General features: G+C 42.3%; 2 protein-coding genes across 2 annotated transcripts in view; both read right to left on the reverse strand.

Moving 5' to 3' along the window:
• LOC134840490 (Bardet-Biedl syndrome 1 protein homolog) overlaps nucleotides 1-17,540 on the reverse strand; it is a gene marked incomplete in the record, with an annotated part of 512,639 nt that extends 495,099 nt beyond the window's left edge. The window contains 1 exon segment of the mRNA XM_063856324.1: nucleotides 17,517-17,540.
• The window catches only part of LOC134840491 (uncharacterized), a 453,696-nt gene extending 436,156 nt beyond the window's left edge, over nucleotides 1-17,540 (reverse strand). The window contains exon 1 of the mRNA XM_063856325.1: nucleotides 17,515-17,540. The gene's annotated coding sequence lies outside the window, so the exon portion shown is untranslated. The remainder of the gene's footprint in view (nucleotides 1-17,514) is intronic.
• Nucleotides 17,541-17,647: the final 107 nt, after the last annotated feature.

Here is a 17,647-nt window from a genome sequence, read left to right on the forward strand (position 1 = left end):
GTAATCAACGTCTCCTATATCAAGATAGGACAGCTCTACTCTCGTGGTTTTTGTTGTTATCTTGGAAATTGCGAATAGCAATTTCCCGCTCTTTTTCTGTCGTTTTCCCGCTGTTGTAAATTCGGTCGTTCTACTCTATTTTTTTTCTGTTTTCAGTTGTCGCGAGAAAACTGAGCATGACAGGCTACATTCGAATTTTTGAAAAAACAAAATTTCATTCCAAAACCACGTATTTTTGTGTTCCTCAAGGTCAAATTTCCAGATATGACCAACTGGCACATACTCCCCGGACTCAAGATCGATGTCCTCATCGCGTGCTGCCGTCTGTCAGTGAATCCCCAGAAACCCGAGTGTTACTCAAGATACAGTGCCAGTGGTCATTTACAGAAGTTTGCAGCGGACTTAAGTTTATCTACAACCCAAAATTCACAACCATGTAAAATTTTCACACTATCGCTAAACAGCAATCAAAATCTGCACACACCTGCACCTGTGGATTTTTCGCTTTTTAAGCTAGTAATTTAAAAAAAATTTTGTCCTATTCAATCAGGAAATTGTCATGCAACATTTTGATTTATATAATAGATATAGCATATTAATAACAATATCTCATTTGTTAAAATTTCTCTTTGGTGAACCCAGATTTCATCCGAGTTCACCCTTGATCCCCCTTCCCTCTCAAGACTCAAGACTCTAGAATTCCCCACTGAGCCACCTGCTCACCTCGCGTTCTTCGCCTTCGAGGTACCAGACCCAGATGCATTTGACACCGTGATCTGCTTCAACAGTGCCTCTTCGTCATCGGAGCTAATCACGATCTCTTCCCAGGCTTTCAGCTGTTCATAGGACAGCATCCATTACCTTTGCTCCTGCAATCTCTTCGCTTGATTGGGCAAACTCTTCACCCTCGACTCTCGGTTCAAACAGAAGGAATTGTGCAGACTCAGGCTCACGTTCTTCGCCAAGTCTTCCTCTAGTATCGACTCTCTCGCCTTGGTGTTGTTTCTAGACACTCTACCAACTCTTTTCCACCCCGTCGTGATCGCATTTCGTTGGGTCAGCAGAGGTCTCTTGAAGGCTTCCGGTCCTCTGGACTTACCGATGGAGCTTGTGATAGTCAATTCCATGCTTCGAAAACACAGACTGGCCGTCAGGTGAGTTATTATTGGATGATCGTCCCCTATAACCGGACTGAGCTTGAGTTGTCTGGCGAAGTTCGATATCTCCAGCAAGAGAACCTCGTTCAATACCATGAGGATGTCCCTCACAATCTTTGACTTGAGTATTATCCCTATCGGCATCCCTCGGTTCTTCTTCAAGATTGTTTTCTCCGGAGGTTCTTTTGGTAATTCGGGGTGATCTTCTATTGGTTTGCCTGATTTGTCTAGCCATCTCGTGAGTGGAAGACTGTCGTAAGTTTCCTTATCCTTGAAGGAGAAGCCATCCTTGATTTCAGGTCTATCTGCCTCCCTCTGTTTTTGTCTCTCGTAAAACTCCGTCTTCTTACTCAAGCTGTCAGCGTTTTGATGTTTGTCTCGTGTTCTATGCTATAATGTTGTACCCATCCAGGCGAACTATCCACCTCCCAATGTAATTTTGGTCCATTGAGTACGTCTTCAGCCAGCTTAGTGCCCTGTTGTCGACTCGCAGCTTGAATGGCTCGCTGCCTACGTATGCTCTCTTTTTCTCGACAAAGGTAACCACCGCGATCATCTCTGCTTTCGGTGCCCCGTACTTGCTCCCGTATGCTTTGGGTCTCAAGACTGTTTTCCCGTTCCATTCTTGTTCCTGATGGAGAATTCCAGAAATCGCTACTACCGACGCATCCGTGTCTAGCACGTACATCCCTTTCTCTGTTGGCATCCCTAGTACTAGTGCCTCGCAAAACTCTTTCTTTATTCTCTGGAATGACTCTTCTGCTGCGTTGTTCCACGTGAACTTCTTGCCCTTGTGTCTCATTAACTGTTGCATCGGGTATACCTTGTCTGCATAGCCTTTGATGAATTCTCTGTAGTAATTCGCAAAACCCAGGAAGCTCATCAATTGGTGTTCCGTTTTTGGCGATTTCCAAGTTAGAACTGTTTCTACTGCATCTGGATCTGGTCTGATGCCGTGCCTGTCCACCATCCTGCCCAAATTTTTTATCGAATCCTTGAGTATTTCGCACTTTGACGGTTTACACTTTAGCCCCGACCTCTTCATACACGCAAGCACCTCGTCAAGTCTCTTAATTTGGTCTTTTTGTGTGGGCGTCGCTATTACCCCGTCATCCACATAGCACATTACCAGATTGTCGTACTTCTTCGTCACACCTATCAGCGCGTGTGCCATCAACCGCTGAAATGTGGCGGTGGCATTGCAAAGACCAAACGGCATCCGTTTCCATTGAAACAGACCCAACTCGCAGGCGAACCCTGTCTTGTCCCCGTCCTGCTTCCTGAGCGGTACCTGCCAGAAGGCCGAACCTAAATCAAGAGTCGTAAAAAAACTTTGCATCACCTAACTTCGAGAGGCTCTCATCAATCCTAGGTATGGGAAAGTCACAACAAAACCTCAATTGGTCGCCTTTCTTTTTGGCCATCACTACTCCACACGCCCACGGTGATTTTGATGGTTCTATCATATCATACTCTAGTAGCGTTTCGATCTCTTTTCTACATGCATCCAATTTGTGTGGGGTCATGCGCCTCGCCCCCTCTCTGTGCGGTGCCGCATTCTCTTCAAGTTCTATTTCATGCTCAACAAAATTACAACACCCGATGTCTGCCTTATGTCTCGAAAAAACTTCTTCGTTCCGCTCTAATACGTCCCTGATGGCTTCGAGCTGTTCGTCCGTTTTCTTGCCTCTTAAATGTTCAATTTCCGGTAGGACCGGTTTGTCACTCTGCATTTCATCTAGTGTGGGCCGTTCCGGAGAATTCGAACAGCTCGATAGCCCATCGTCTGTCTCTAACTTAAGTGATTTCACAAGACCTGATGAACCTTTTATTTTCCTCAATCGTCTCAAGATACAAATTTTGTCCCTATGATTGGGACAATCAACAACTTCATTTTGTTTTTGGTTTTCAGTCATTTCATATCGAGTTTTTACAGGTAAAGCATATCCCAGCTTCCTCCCCCTCTGTATCGTGATTGGTAGGTCAAGTGTATTCAACAAGACACTGACGCAGAGACCGCTCTTCGTTATCGAGAAGGATCTTCCTAAAACAGCAGCACTTTGACTATTTGGATTTGGGACTATGCATACCTGCTTGTTGTCACTTAGTTCATTGTAATTTTTCATTCGCAAGCTTACGATCGCCGCTTCGTTCGCCTTTAGCCTCACCCTCCTACTCAAGAATACCGGTGCTTTTTTCTCATTCGCCAGTATTAAATTTACCGGTTTAATTGCGTACCTCCTATCCGGGTTCCGTATCCTGAACATTGCGTTGTTTAGATCAATCGTTACATCGAAGTTCCTGATGAAGTCTCTGCCTAAAATGAATTGGTCAGACTCATCTAGGTTTTCTACCACAAGAAAGCTCATCCACAGGTTGCGTTCCCCCAGATTTAGGGCTATTATTGGCGTTCTGCCCAGGACCCGCAGCGCCCCTTTGTTTGCAGCTGACAACCGTATTCTCGAGTCTATCAAATCATTTCTGGTGAAGCCCATTCGTTCCCAAGTTTCGATTGGTATAGCGCTCAAGACCGCTCCCGTATCAAGTAACCCACGTAACTGAGTCTTCTTGCCACTTATGTCGAGCACGTGTGCTGATACATCGGCCTCTGTCCCGATGTGCATTGCATCTTCCTCAAGCATGGCGCAGTGTCCAATCGATCTCACTTTCAACTCTTCTTTTCCTACGTAGATCTGCCCTACTAGATCTTCATCACATGTTATCATTGTTTTCGTATAGATGTTGATCCCATCTATATTTAGCATTACCTCATGCGGACCATAAGCTTCTGTGTACCTGTTATCAACTCGGACTGACTTGCTACCCCTCTTGTGAGTAGTGCCCTCAATGCTCTAGAAGTAGTTTGTGGGCTTATACCACTCAAGTAATCTGCGTACACATCAATGTGCATTATTGTCTGGTCGCTGGGTTCGCTCATGTTTCTCGTTACCTCATGGCCGCCCACGGTGATTATTGACATTATTCTGGCTCCGATCTTCGTTATGCCGAATGGCTTCCCCGTCACCATTTTTACAGTGTTGCAGTTTCCACTTTTTGTCGACCCCTCTACAGCCTCTGGTATTGACTGCGAGCAACCTAATGCCTCGTTCATTTTCTGTCTTCTGATCTCTTGCTTTAGTCGTTGTTCTATTTCTTTCGCGGCCAGGTCTTGTTTCACTTTATTGATAGCTTCCGCCGCCGCTCTCTCATAATTTATCTCTAGGGCGTTCCTGGCCGTGGCTTCTATTGCACTATTAATTTGCGTTACAGCTTTCACTGTTTTCGTTGGCAGTTCCGCACTTGGTGTTTCTAAGTTTTTCGTTTCAAATTCACCTTGTTTATTTCTCTGGTTCTGCACCGCTGCTAACGCCAACTTGTGTTTGGGGTGACTCTGATTCTTGACTGCCTCCCAGAACAACGGACAGTCTATCCTGAAGTGCCCCTCTTGGTTGCAGAAGAAGCATCTTGCACCTATTTTGATGATCAAGCCACTATAGAATTTGTGTTCCTCCATCTGGCTCATATCTTCCTCATCAGGTGCATATCCCAAACTCTTCATGCCCTGCTTGTATGTTGTGCAATCCGCCACGTGATGATCAGCTGACCCACAGTTTGCGCATGATCTACGTTTGTCCATGTCATCTCTGGGCTTGTACCATGACGACCTTTGTAGTTGATTCACCCCTTGCGTATTCCTGTTATCTGAATACGAGTATTTCTTGGGTTTCATTAGCATGTACTCTCTTGACTTCTGTCTCATCTCTTCTGGAGTCGGTGCACTGTTAGTATGTTGCTAACATTGTTCTCAAGTCATCACTCTTTACCCCATCAATGAACTTTGAGGCAATGCTAAAGTTCCTTCTATTGGTGGACTCTTCCGGGTCACTCCTTCGTCTCAATCTCTCAAGATCATCTAGGAACCTGTCTATCGATTCATCGTCCCTTTGCCTTCTCTTTTCAAATCGCATCATCGCTTGATGACCCTTCATGCCTGACCCGAATCGATTTAACAATATCTCGAAGATTTTATCCGCAGTGTCGCGTTCCTCTTCTTTCTTCGCCACCACGCATTTCAATGCCGTGCCTTCCAAGTTGCTGAGTATCGCTGTGCATGCTTGCCTCTCATCGTTCAAGTTGTCTCGTTCCAAGTGCAACCTCATGACTTCTACCCAAGTGCCAATGCAAATATCTGAATCATCCTTGAATTCTTTCGGTTTTTTGAAAGTTTTCCTGGATTTGATGCTTCCACTGTCACTCGAGTCGGTGTTCCTTGTGGCGAAGGCTTCTAGTGTCCTGTTCATCATTTCCCAGGTGCTTGCCCATGTCATGACATCCGGTCCCACGTTGTTGTGAGTCGTTGAGTCCACTGGACCACTCTTTGTGTTTGCTGTTTCACTTTTCATAATCGCTTTGGCCCCCCCCCCCCGGTGCTGTACTCGCGGCATCCCGGGGTAATGGTAACGGTGTTGACTGCCGTTTGCTCCGTTGTGGTTCCACGAAGTCAACTCTCTTGCCTTGCGTTCGCTCCGCTGCTGGCCCCTCCTGTGATGTTGAGTTCCTCAAGATGGCGTCTAATTTTGCCTGTATTGCACATGAACTTTCAGCCTGGTCCCTACTCATCGTATCCATTCTCGTTTCCAAACTCACCAACTGGCTATTCACTGCGTCATATCGTTGCTTCATTTCTTGTATGTCCTTTTTGATGTTCTTGTCTCGCTCTTCATCAGTGGTATCTACCTTGTCCGACATCTGCTGAAGCCTTTCCTCTGTCGCTTTCGCTAGATTGAAGTAGCTGTCCAGGTACTCATGTTTGTTGTTTCTTAATTATTTCCTTATCACATCTCTATCCTCTTCGCTGTGCTTCAGTTTCTTGTCGATCTGATCTAGCTTTGCCATCAAATCGCCTAGCTCAAGAGTAGTTTTTTCATGGTCACTTGTTGCCCTGTTGTTGGCTGCTGTTCCTGGTCTAATCTGGTCTTCTTTTTGGTCGGTGTCTGTCGTTTTCGTGGAAATTGTTCCGAATGTTTTGCCTTTCTCGGCTTTCGGTTCTTCCGCTGCTGCGTCTCTCTACTTCATTCCGACCATTATCGCCAATCTTTCAGTAAAAGACGTTCTTTTTGCTTGACACTCGTCCTTCACCGTTTCTGGCGTGTTGCCTGTTGTGTCTTCCACCTTGTCTATCGGTGAGAACACCATGGACTTTGGATTTGGTTCCTCTGCATTCGGCATCGGTGTTGACTCCGTCGTCTTCTTCTCCACCTCATCCACACTCTGGTCCGGTGTCTCTAGTTCAATCTCGATGGCGGGTTCTGCTCGTCTCCCTTCCATGCCCTCTTTTGTTTTGTTCTCTGTATTACTCCTCGTGTTGACCATGCTAACTGAAAAGTTCTTCTTCGTTATCTTTGGGCCCATTGATGTCGTTTTATGTAGCGACGAGTTATATTTTGTCTTTGATTCAGTGGATCTTTTTTCAGCCACCGGTACCCTGCTCTGTCTCATTATTTTTATTTACAACTGTTCCTATTTACAGTATTACTATATACAAAATTCTACTCTAAGGTTAAAATCTCTTTTAACAAAAATAATAAAAAGAAATTTACAATTTAATAGAAACAACGTTTCCTAAGCTTTTTTGAAAGTTCTATATGTTCTTGATCCCCACAGTACCGGATCTATCCCGATTTAACTTTCTGACTAGTCCTATTGTTTTTAATTTTTCGATTGGTTACTTCAACCTGTCTTAGTACACTTTAGTACCGTCACCCCCCTTCTTTATACTGTTCCAAGACTTCCAGTCACTGTCCCTACTCTTCTTTGTACTGTCCCGAGCTTTCTCTCTACTGTCCCAAGACTATTCAGTGCTGTCCCAGTACTTCTTGTTAGTGTCCCAAGACCACTGTCCCAAGACCCTTGCCCTAAGACGACTGTCCCAAAAGTACTGTCCCAAGACTACTGTCCCAAGACTACTGTCCCAAGACTACTGTCCCAAGACTGCTGTCCCAAGACTAGTGTCCCAAGACTACTGTCCCAAGACCCTTGCCCTAAGACTACTGTCCCAAGACTACTGTCCCAAGACTACTGTCCCAAGACCGCTGTCCCAAGACTACTGTCCCAAGACCAGTGTCTCAAGACCACTGTCCCAAGACAGCTGTCCCAAGACCACTGTCCCAAGACCACTGTCCCAAGACCAGTGTCCAAAGACCACTGTCCCAAGACCACTGTCCCAAGACCACTGTCCCAAGACCAGTGTCCCAAGACCACTGTCCCAAGACTACTGCCCCAAGACCAGTGTCCCAAGACCACTGTCCCAAGACCACTGTCCCAAGACCAGTGTCCCAAGACCATTGTCCCAAGACCACTGTCCCAAGACCAGTGTCCCAAGACCACTGTCCCAAGACCAGTGTCCCAAGACTTGTCACTAAATGTCTGGATAGTTGGATCTCTTCTTCTTCGTTGTGGGGACTTTTTAGATCGACTGTACCGTGTACCACCACTTGAGCTCTAGTAAAAATTTTCCCAAAATCCCTGTCTTAATGGCCAAAATTCAAATACTGACCCCCTTGTATTTATCTCCCTCTCGTTTTTTTCAGGCTATTTGAAACCCCAGTTTCTTTGCAGGGATCTTGTGATCACCTGTTCGTTCAAATGCCAACAACAAATTTTCACCAAAACGTAAAAATTTAAACAGGAAAAATTATAAAAACAGAGAGATGAACCCAACTATAATCCAAAGCTGACTGATGTCAACCTTTGTCCGAAAAAATGTCTGGTACCCGATTGCCACGCGTTTTCCTCCCCCCTGCTAGCGATCTTATGGGGTATCACAAAAACTGTCTATGTCCGTTCCCCCCTACCGATCCGACCAGGGTACCTGCCTTAACTCGATGTTGAATTTGGATATCCGCTTCTTATAACCAACGCGTGTAAGTATCTAATGTAACTAAATCGACGATGCCGAACAATTAGTTACTCTAATGTGTCCCCTTGTTTTTACAATTTACAACCGCCAACCTGTAACCTAACCAGCCCCCCTTCTAACCTCCCCCCTCTTTAGCCCCCCTCTTAAGCCGAAAAATCCCTTAAGCGCCGGGTGCTAAACCTCTCGAGAGAAAACTGTAGACCTGTTTCGTCAAAACAACTTCCTCAAAACAATGGGGCTCCGCTTATCCAATTTTACACTTATTTCCTGTAATGTAATGTGGATTTTAACGATACCCGTTTGTCCAACTTGAGAACACCCCTGTGCGTCCTCTTTTTGTTGTAGCGATCCTGTGCTGGTTGTCCCCTTGACGTGCAATGCACTTGACACCAGCACCACCTTCCCACTTGTGAACCACTTTCCCACTCGGTTGGTCACCTCTTCCAGTCAAGTCTCCTATGGTCCGGTTCTGTCCTTGTGAAAAACTTTCCCACTCGGCTGGTCACCTCTTCCAGTCAAGTCTCCTAGAGGTCCGGCTAAGTTGCAAGCTATCTGAAAACACTTAACAACGCCCCCCACTTGGGCACCTTATTGTAGTCACTGGTTTTGATTGCTAGATTGATCGAAATGATCGGTCTTAGAAAACAGTATGGGTATACTATGTAATTAATGTAAAGGTTTGATCCAACTAATCTGGTATCGAAGTCACTGTCATTTTTTTTAATGGTTTTTGTTCCTTTTTCTATACTTTTTTTCTTGTTTTTGTCCCCCTTGTTACCCCCCCCCCTTACTCGGTTAGCTAAGCCTCGTTCGGAGAGCGTACCAGGAAATTTTCTCAAGTTTTCTTAAAAAGCTATCACGGTACAACCGGAAGGTTTACACGTTCCCGCTGAACCGTACCACCGGTACTCTAGAATGGGCATGCAGCCCGGAGCTGTGTCAAGTGGGTTCGACTCCGTAGTCATGATGTCGTAAAAACACCCAGGAGCGCCATAAAAACACTATGTAACAGTCGCCTACTTCGGTCACATATGACGCTTAAGAAAAATAGGCCCTATAACCATTGGCTCAAGAGTCAGGGACACTATCTCTTGTGTTTTTCTACCTCAAAACGGTCGGAGCCAATTCGGTTCGCTTGCGACATGAGACTAGAACCCGTTACAGCTTAAAGGCCACTACCAAAATATCCCCCCACTCTAGAAAATAAGAACGTCCCCATACTTAGGTCTCGAGATATCCAAAATACACGAACGCCGTTAAAAACAGGGTCGGAACAATCCGTTAAGTTACTTTTTATTAGACAGTGGAACTTTGATCCATTTCAGATGAATCAACGTAAAACTCGCCTTACCTCAACATAACAATCAAAAAACACACTCGAGAAAATTAAATTAGGTACTTACATAGCAGCACACTCGAGAACTGGAGGTAACTAAATTAGTAAGCAACTTGAGAATGATCGGGGAATTAAGTTTAATTCAATAAGTTCTTATCGAACAAGTTTTATCTCAAGAAAGGAGTTTTGGTTCTGGACCATTGGGACACTTCGGTTGTCCACCTTTCCGCCGAAAGCTCACTCTGGTTCAGCTAGATTCCGATCTTCTTTTGTAATCAACGTCTCCTATATCAAGATAGGACAGCTCTACTCTCGTGGTTTTTATTGTTATCTTGGAAATTGCGAATAGCAATTTCCCGCTGTTTTTCTGTCACTTTCCCGCTGTTGTAAATTTGGTCGTTCTACTCTTTTTTTTCTGTTTTCAGTTGTCGCGAGAAAACTGAGCATGACAGGCTGCATTCGAATTTTTGAAAAAATAAAATTTCATACCAAAACCACGTATTTTCGTGTTCCTCAAGGTCAAACTTCAAGATATGACCGACTGGCACAGGAGCTCGGCGTCTACGTTAGATGACACAAAGCCGTCCAGGGCATTCAAAATATCAAATCATGTTGATTGCTGCTCGCGATCCTTGAAACTCTTGTAACTGGGTTGGTATATCCATGCTCACCGCCGTCAATATTAGGCACCATCTATTAGGCTCCAATGAGCTCTAGTCGGTTACTAAGATGCATTGTTATTTCGCTAGAACCACACAAGCCGTCATAGTTAATTAGCCCAAGACAATATTTTTTAGACTTGAAATACAAATATAATCCAAGAAATGGTTGACTCTCATGCCGGTCACTTATCACACAGTTATCACCAAAACAAAAACAGCTAATTTGAGTGGCATACTCGGGACGAATTCAAACCCTCCCAAACAGAGAATCAAACGTTTTCGCACATTTTGTGCATCTTCAGGTTTTAAAAATTCTAAACTATCTGTACAAAATGATCAAAGATCATAAAAAGTGTCACACACATCATTACTTCAAAATTTTAAAAATTCAACCAATCAAAATTTTACAAATATCACTGAAATTATGTAACAACTATTATGTAACATTTTAAAACATTTTGTCACAAATTTCTGAGAGTTTTCTTCATTTTTATTTTCTTATTTTCGTTTTGTGGCTAATTTTAATGCTAACATGTAAGTTGTTTCAAAATTTTGTTGTTTTAGCCAGAATTTTTCGATTCTGGAACTATAGCCTTAGTGTCAGCTACCCACTTTTATACTCGTCGCGCGTGTTAATTGCCGGTCTCTCTTTCCTAATGTGCAGCGCCTCTAATGTAAGTAACTTGATTCTGCTGGACGCCTGGTCGATTATTTTCCAATTAAACTCAGACTTACCACTCTCACTACCACACTGCCTTATATGCTGTCCAACTGGGGTATCCTCTTTTCGGTGTTCCTCAATCCTTGTGGTGAGATGTCGGACCGTCTGGCCAACACAGATGGATTTGCACCCACAACATTCAAGTCTGTACACCACTTTTGATTTCAGTTCACTGGAAAAGGAGGATTTTAGAGAGGGCATACAAGTTTTCAATTTCCTCGTCGTGAATATTATCAGCGCATTGGTGATATCGCGCACTTTTTTTGCTAATGTCTGACTGTGATTCCCCCTATATTGGACCATCAAGATGGGTGGTGAATCACTGCTATAATCACAGGGCTTCTTTTTCTCAGCCATGTTCTTTTTTTTTGCCCTCGCTGATGATCTTTTCAAGCGCATGGGATACAACCCTTGACGACCAATTTTCCGGATATTGGTTATCCAACCACTGCTCACGGTTGATTTTCATGGCTTTATCATATTTTTCCCATGTTGAAGTGCTGCGGAAAACCCGGTGAACAGTTCCTTCAATCACACTTCTCTGGTACTGAAAGGGGGCGCATCTTCTAAAATTTAGTATGGTACCTGTATCTTTTGGTTTTTGATACCACCCACAGCTAATTTTCCTGCTTTTTTGAGTACTAATTTGTAAATCCAAAAATGCCAAAGTACCGTTTGTGTTTGTTGTCTCTATTGTGAACTGTAAATTTGGATGTAGTAAGTTTGCAGCCCGTAGCACTTTTTCAGGATCACCCTTCACTGTTCTCACTATATCATCAACGTAACGGAGAAATAACTTAGCTTGTTGCCCTGACTTATTTTTCTCTCTTATTGCGATGCATTTTCTGCAGTACCAGATGGTTTCGCTTTTATTTCGATACTCATCAACTGATATATCACCGCATTTTACGTGATACCAGTTCAAACAGCATTCACAGCATTTACAAATATCACTGAAATTATGTAACAACTATTATGTAAGGAATTTAAGGTGAAAATTATAATGACTGAGCGAAAATTGACAAAGTATCGTTTCCATCAAAAATTGCGATAAATCCAGATCGAGTATCGGTATCGGTATCGAAGTATCGGAGACAAAAAAAGTATCGGTATCGAGTATCGATATATCGATGTATCGAACAATACTATCGATATAGTATCGTGCTCCCTGGTTGAGTGGCATACTCGGGACAAATCCAAACCCTCCCAAACAGAGAAACGGAAAAAACAACGAGGTTATCTCTCGGTCAGAGTGGAAATGGAGGCCCGGCGCCAGGTAATGTTTTTAAAACAATTGATAACTTTCAAGTATTGTAATCACCTGAGCGATTGAATTTAACTCCATAATAATTGTTAATTCAGAGCATGAGTACTTGAGGTCGAGGAAAGAGTCAATCCATCTCTAAAGGATCCGATGTATAATTGTCACTAAAAATAAAATATCTATAATTATGGTTTTTAGCCCTGTTTTTAGCAGCAATCAAGTTGTCTGAGATCCGAGACCTAGCCATGTGGTTACATTCGTATATAAAAAAAGTTAGGAAAATTCGTTCGGTTGATGGCCTAAAAGCTGTCATACGATGATTAAGTCAAGTCAAGTTTTTATGACCATTAGGCAGTGCCTCTTGTGGTCATTTCAAATGTTTTTTTTTTCCTATCTCCGTTCGAATTCGTACATGTAAATTCCAATCGCTTTCCAATGTTTGTCCAGTTTCCACTTGAATTCGTCGATGGTCTTGCTTTGCACTGTTTCCTACGGCAGATTGTTCTAGTCGAGAGGTGCTCTTATCGTGAAGAAATTTTTTCGCATTTCTAGATTTGCTTTACGTACTACTACTTTACACGCTTACCTCTAGAATCCCTATCGTTCCGCTCGAAGAGTCAGGCAGTGGCATTCCTATTATACAAACCATAGCAGACTTTATACAATTCTATCATTGTCCCTCTTTTCCTTCTGTATTCCAGCGATGATAGAATCAGTTCTTTAAGGCGTTCGTAATAGGATAGAATTACGCGTCGCTAACTATACGCGTCGCTCTTCTTTGTACGTTTACCAAGATCTTTTGATGCTTGATCAGCCTTGGGTGCTAGATTAAGTTCGCAAAATCAAGATATGGCCGTATCAAGCATTTGTAGTAGTAAACGCCAATTTCACAAGTAACTCAATGATAAGTTTCCTGTTTTGGCAGCCGCAGCAATATGAATTAGAAAGGAGTTTCCAATTTTCTCTGACGATAGCAACGTTTCGGAGTTTCTGGAGGTCACTGAGGTTCTAGAGTTTCATGATGTCGTTGACTCGCCAGAAAGTTGTTTTTGTGTCCAGGTTCTTGAGTTCTTCACTGATAGTGGTAACGGTTGTGGTTCTAGGTCGGCCAGGAAAACCACCGGTTGTCTTTGGGGACATATAGAAGTTCATCGCTTGGCAAGGGGGCGTGTTGACTTGGCGAAACACAGGCCCAAAGTATCTCCAGCGACGTTCAACGATGTCTTCACTTATCGGACGTTCACCTGTGAGCCTATAGAGGGGTCCATTGTAGATGTTTAAAAATACTTCTTTCGTGAATTTAATGAAGCTTTTCTTAATTACTGCTATCATGCCGTTTGCCTTTTTGGCTTTTTTAGTGATGTGTGTTTCGAATGTCGGTTTGTTGTCAAGCCAGATACCCAGATCTTTTTCGAGTTGCACTTCTTTAATGTTCTCGCCTTTGATTTTATAAATCCTCTCCATATCCAATTTCTTGGTTCCTATTGTCATGTGAACACATTTGTCAATTTTAAATGACAAAAGACTTTGGCCTGACCAAGTTTCTAGTGATTGTAAATCTTCATGTATGCGTGTTACATCCGATTTGTCTTCAATTTGACGGTATAATTTCGCATCGTCAGCAAACAGATATATTTTTGACGCTATTTTGTCCGGCATTGTGTTGATGTATATCAAAAACAGTACTGGGCCGAGTACTGAACCCTGGGGAATCCCACTTTTTACTGGCTGCCATGAGGATCTTGAATCGTTGATTACCACTGTCTGTTGTCGTCCCGAAAGAAAGTGTGTTATCCAGTTCAAAATTCTTCCAGTTACTCCATACTGTCTAAGAACTCAGATTAGTCTTTTGTGTGGTACCGAATCGAAGGCTTTCTTGAAGTCCAAGCATATCACGTCGACATTTTCATGTTTGTCCATTGCCCTTGTGAAGTCATCAATTACTTTCAGGAGTTGTAAGTTCAGTGAACGTCCAGATCGAAAACCGTATTGAGCATTTGTTATTAGCCCTTTTTCATTGAAATGATCCATTAAATGCTTTCGAACAACTTGCAACATATTGATGTTAAACTGATTGGTCTATAGTTATCTGCCATCGATTTTTTACCTTTTTTGAATATTACAGAAATGTTAGCCAACTTCCAGCTTCGGGTAATTTGCTTGTCTCCCAAGAGGTTTGGAAAATAATCAAAATTTTTTTTTATGACAAATTTTCGTAATTCAAATAGGATCCTAGGATGAATTCCATCTGGTACAGGCGACTTTGAAGTGTCTAACCGATTGATTTCTTCTCGGACGTCATTCATTGTTAGCACCAGGTTGTCATCATTGCTGGCGGTTGGTGGAGGGCTGATCTCCCAGTTACCCGGGGGTTTGTTAGTGAAAACCGATGCAAAGAACTTTGAGAGCACTTCTGCCTTTTCGTCGTCTGTGTCAGTTAGCATACCATTTGGTTTTATTTAAGCGGGGATTGCTTCTCTTATGGTAGTTTTTTAACGCACGTAACTCATGAACTTTTCGGATTAGTTTTAGCTTCTGATGATATTTTTTTTTCACCTGTGAGTGCCTCCGATCGCGTGGCAGATGTAACTCCATTTCGTTTGGTTTTATATTTGATTAAATTTTTGGCTGTTTGATAATTTTTGAATGTTTTCCAGGCTTTCTTTTTTTCTTTTATCTTCATGCGCACCGCCCTTGCTAGCGGCATTTGGTTGCCACTGCTGCGTATCCTAATTAAAGGCACGAATCTTTCGACTAACTCTTTCATGCAGTTTTTCAGTTTTTCCCATGTATTTAACTGAACCTTTGGTCAGCTAGATGGTTTCTCATCCCGTGGTAGTCTCCCTTTTCATAGTTTCTGCGGTTTTTACATTTGGATTTAACCATCTTTACTGGCACATCTATCTTGACAAGAGCGTGGTCCTTTTTTCCGATTGGCGCCTCTAACGTGATGTTTAGATCTTTTAAGACTATATCTGACATCAAAACATCAAGCAGTGATGCCTTAACTCTGTCAGTAAGCCTTGTAAGCTCTTTGATAAGTTGTGGTATTAGTGCGTCTTTTATTGCCTCTATAAAGGTGAAGTCAGTGCTATTTTCATCTTTTAATGTACTCATGGCCTCCCAATCTATCTGTGGCAGATTTGTGTCTCCCACTAATAGTGTTGAATCATTTGACTGTGTTTCGTTCAAATTGGTCATCAAATTTTTTAGTTGGTGGTTATTTTCTTTAGTTGAGTTTGGACTTCTATATAATACACCAAAGTTGATGATGTTCCTGCCAATTTTAATTTTTAAAAACAAGTTTTCACAGAAAGAAGAAATATTTGTGTTCAAGGAGTAGTCAATGTTTTCATTAATATAAACTAAAATTTCGCGTCCTGGATCAGATGGAATCATATTATTTGATTTTATGTTATAGTATTGGATTTTATGCCATACTGGATTCCAATCTGCGCGAGAATTTTTCTGTTTGCCTTCCACTAGAGCGATGACATCAGGCTTGCGTTTTTCTTGATTCATTCTCCACGTGATTTCGTGCAGTTTGTCTTGAGTTATGATGTCTATGTTTGTGTACCAGATTAATAAAGACCGGTTTGAGGTTTTTTCTTCATTCTCATTATTTGCAACCCCCTCACATGGTGCACGTAGTCTATTTGTTCCTTTTCGCTTAAGTTTTTTGCCTTTGCTATCAATCTTCTGACTTCTTCTCGTTCCTTGAGACTCCAGTCTAGGCCAATCCGCAGATTTTTGATTTTATATTCGGCATCTTTTAATTTATTCAAAATATTCATTAGTTTTTCATTATCTCGTTTACATCTTTTTCGTTATCAAAGGATACTAGCAGTGGTCTGTTTGTCGTGGCTTCATCGTTCTTCTTCCCAAGTCGGACAAAACTTGTGGCTGTTTTGTTTCCCATTTCGGCCGATGCTAGAAATGTTTCTATCAGTTGTTTTTCTTCTACCTTTCTGTTATGTCCATCTTGGTGGGTACTCTCAGGTGCTTTGTAAATTATCAAGTTCTTTTTTCTTCTTTTGTCGTCTTCTTCTTCTCTTTTTTGCTCTTCAGATGTTTCCATTATAATTTCTTTTAGTGGCTTGACTTTCGGTTGTTGGGCCCCGTCTCATGGTTTCTGTTCAGTTTGATTCACGGCTCTTGGTCCTGCATCAAACTTTTAGAAGTCGTTCATCATGTAGTTTACGTTTGCCATTGTTTTGTTCAGATCACTCCGTAGTGTATCCGGTTCTAGATTCTTGTCAGCTTCAATTAGAAGTTTCACCTTTGGTGTGCAGGAACTGCTACACCAGATGACTTCAGGTTGACACATGTAATCGTAGACTTGGTCAGGCATATTTATGCATGTTGTACAAAAGTGTTCATGACATTTATCCTACTCCATTATTTTATCATCGATGTTACCATAGGTTTTATTGCACGTTTTACATTGCCAAGCGTCCATTTCACTCACAGATTCAGTACCTTTACGTCTAGTTTTTAGTTTTGAAGGCAAATTAAGGTAGATTTTATCAGGCCGCTCTAAGACACTTAAGTCTCAAGAAGCTACCTAATGAAATCAACTTCACAAAAATTACAGGGCCTCTCTAAGACACTGAAGTCTCAAGAAGCTACCCCGTAATTTCTCCTTCAAAAACACTAAGCCCTAATCTGATTATTACTGGGCCGCTCTAAGACAATTAAGTCCCAAGAAGCTACCCTTGTAATTTCAGAAAAAGCTTCCTACTTTTTATTTTTTGCTGTTCTTTTTCTGCCTTCGCTTCGACGTTGACTGTTTCTTTGACTTCTTGGTAGCAGACTTTGATCGTTTTTTCAGGACTAGTTTTTTCAAGTATTTTCTATTTCTAGAGACGGTTCTGATTAGTCTCTCTTCAAGGATCAAAGACGGGTGAGTTTGCCTCGAATCTCGCAAGATTCTGTTGTTCTTTCTTTTTCTTGTGGATAATAACTTTTTTACTGGAATAATGAGGATGTCCATTATTCTCAATCTTTTGATTATGTCTGTGGTGTTGGTTCGTTTTGTGTATACTATTGTTGAAATCCAGTGACGCAGTCCGTGGAGAATCGAAAGCAGTAGTTCTACTGAACAAGGTTTCCAACTGCTGCTGTGGTGGGGGGCCACAGTATTGTTTATCAAGTCGTGCCACAGAATAAGTTTGTCTTCGTTCTTCTGGATCGACTGGTAGTTCTTTTTTGTGGCAGGGTTGATGCTCAATCCTCCTACTGATGTCTGGATGGGGAATATTTGTCGTTGGAAGTTTCTAGGGGATGCGTCGATGGCCGCATGAAAAGAGCTTGCGCCAACAATGTGCAGCATAAATCTTCACCTGCAACACCTAGAGCTGCAGGACTTTGCTAATTTTCCGTTCAATAATGCGATTTTAGATTTAGCTCTAGGGCATATACCTAAAAATACCCAGTTTGTATACGGGGAAAGGAAATCTATTTAATAAGTTTATCACAACAATTAGCCTAAATCACAGCATCCTCATGATTAGCCCTTAAACAGGCCGAAAATCAACTGGCTAGGTCAAGACGGTGACAACGCATAGAATTAAGGTTTTTGACGTCAG

The sequence above is a fragment of the Symsagittifera roscoffensis genome, chromosome 2 (assembly GCF_963678635.1).
Source record: "Symsagittifera roscoffensis chromosome 2, txSymRosc1.1, whole genome shotgun sequence".
Taxonomy (NCBI): Eukaryota; Metazoa; Xenacoelomorpha; order Acoela; family Convolutidae; genus Symsagittifera; species Symsagittifera roscoffensis.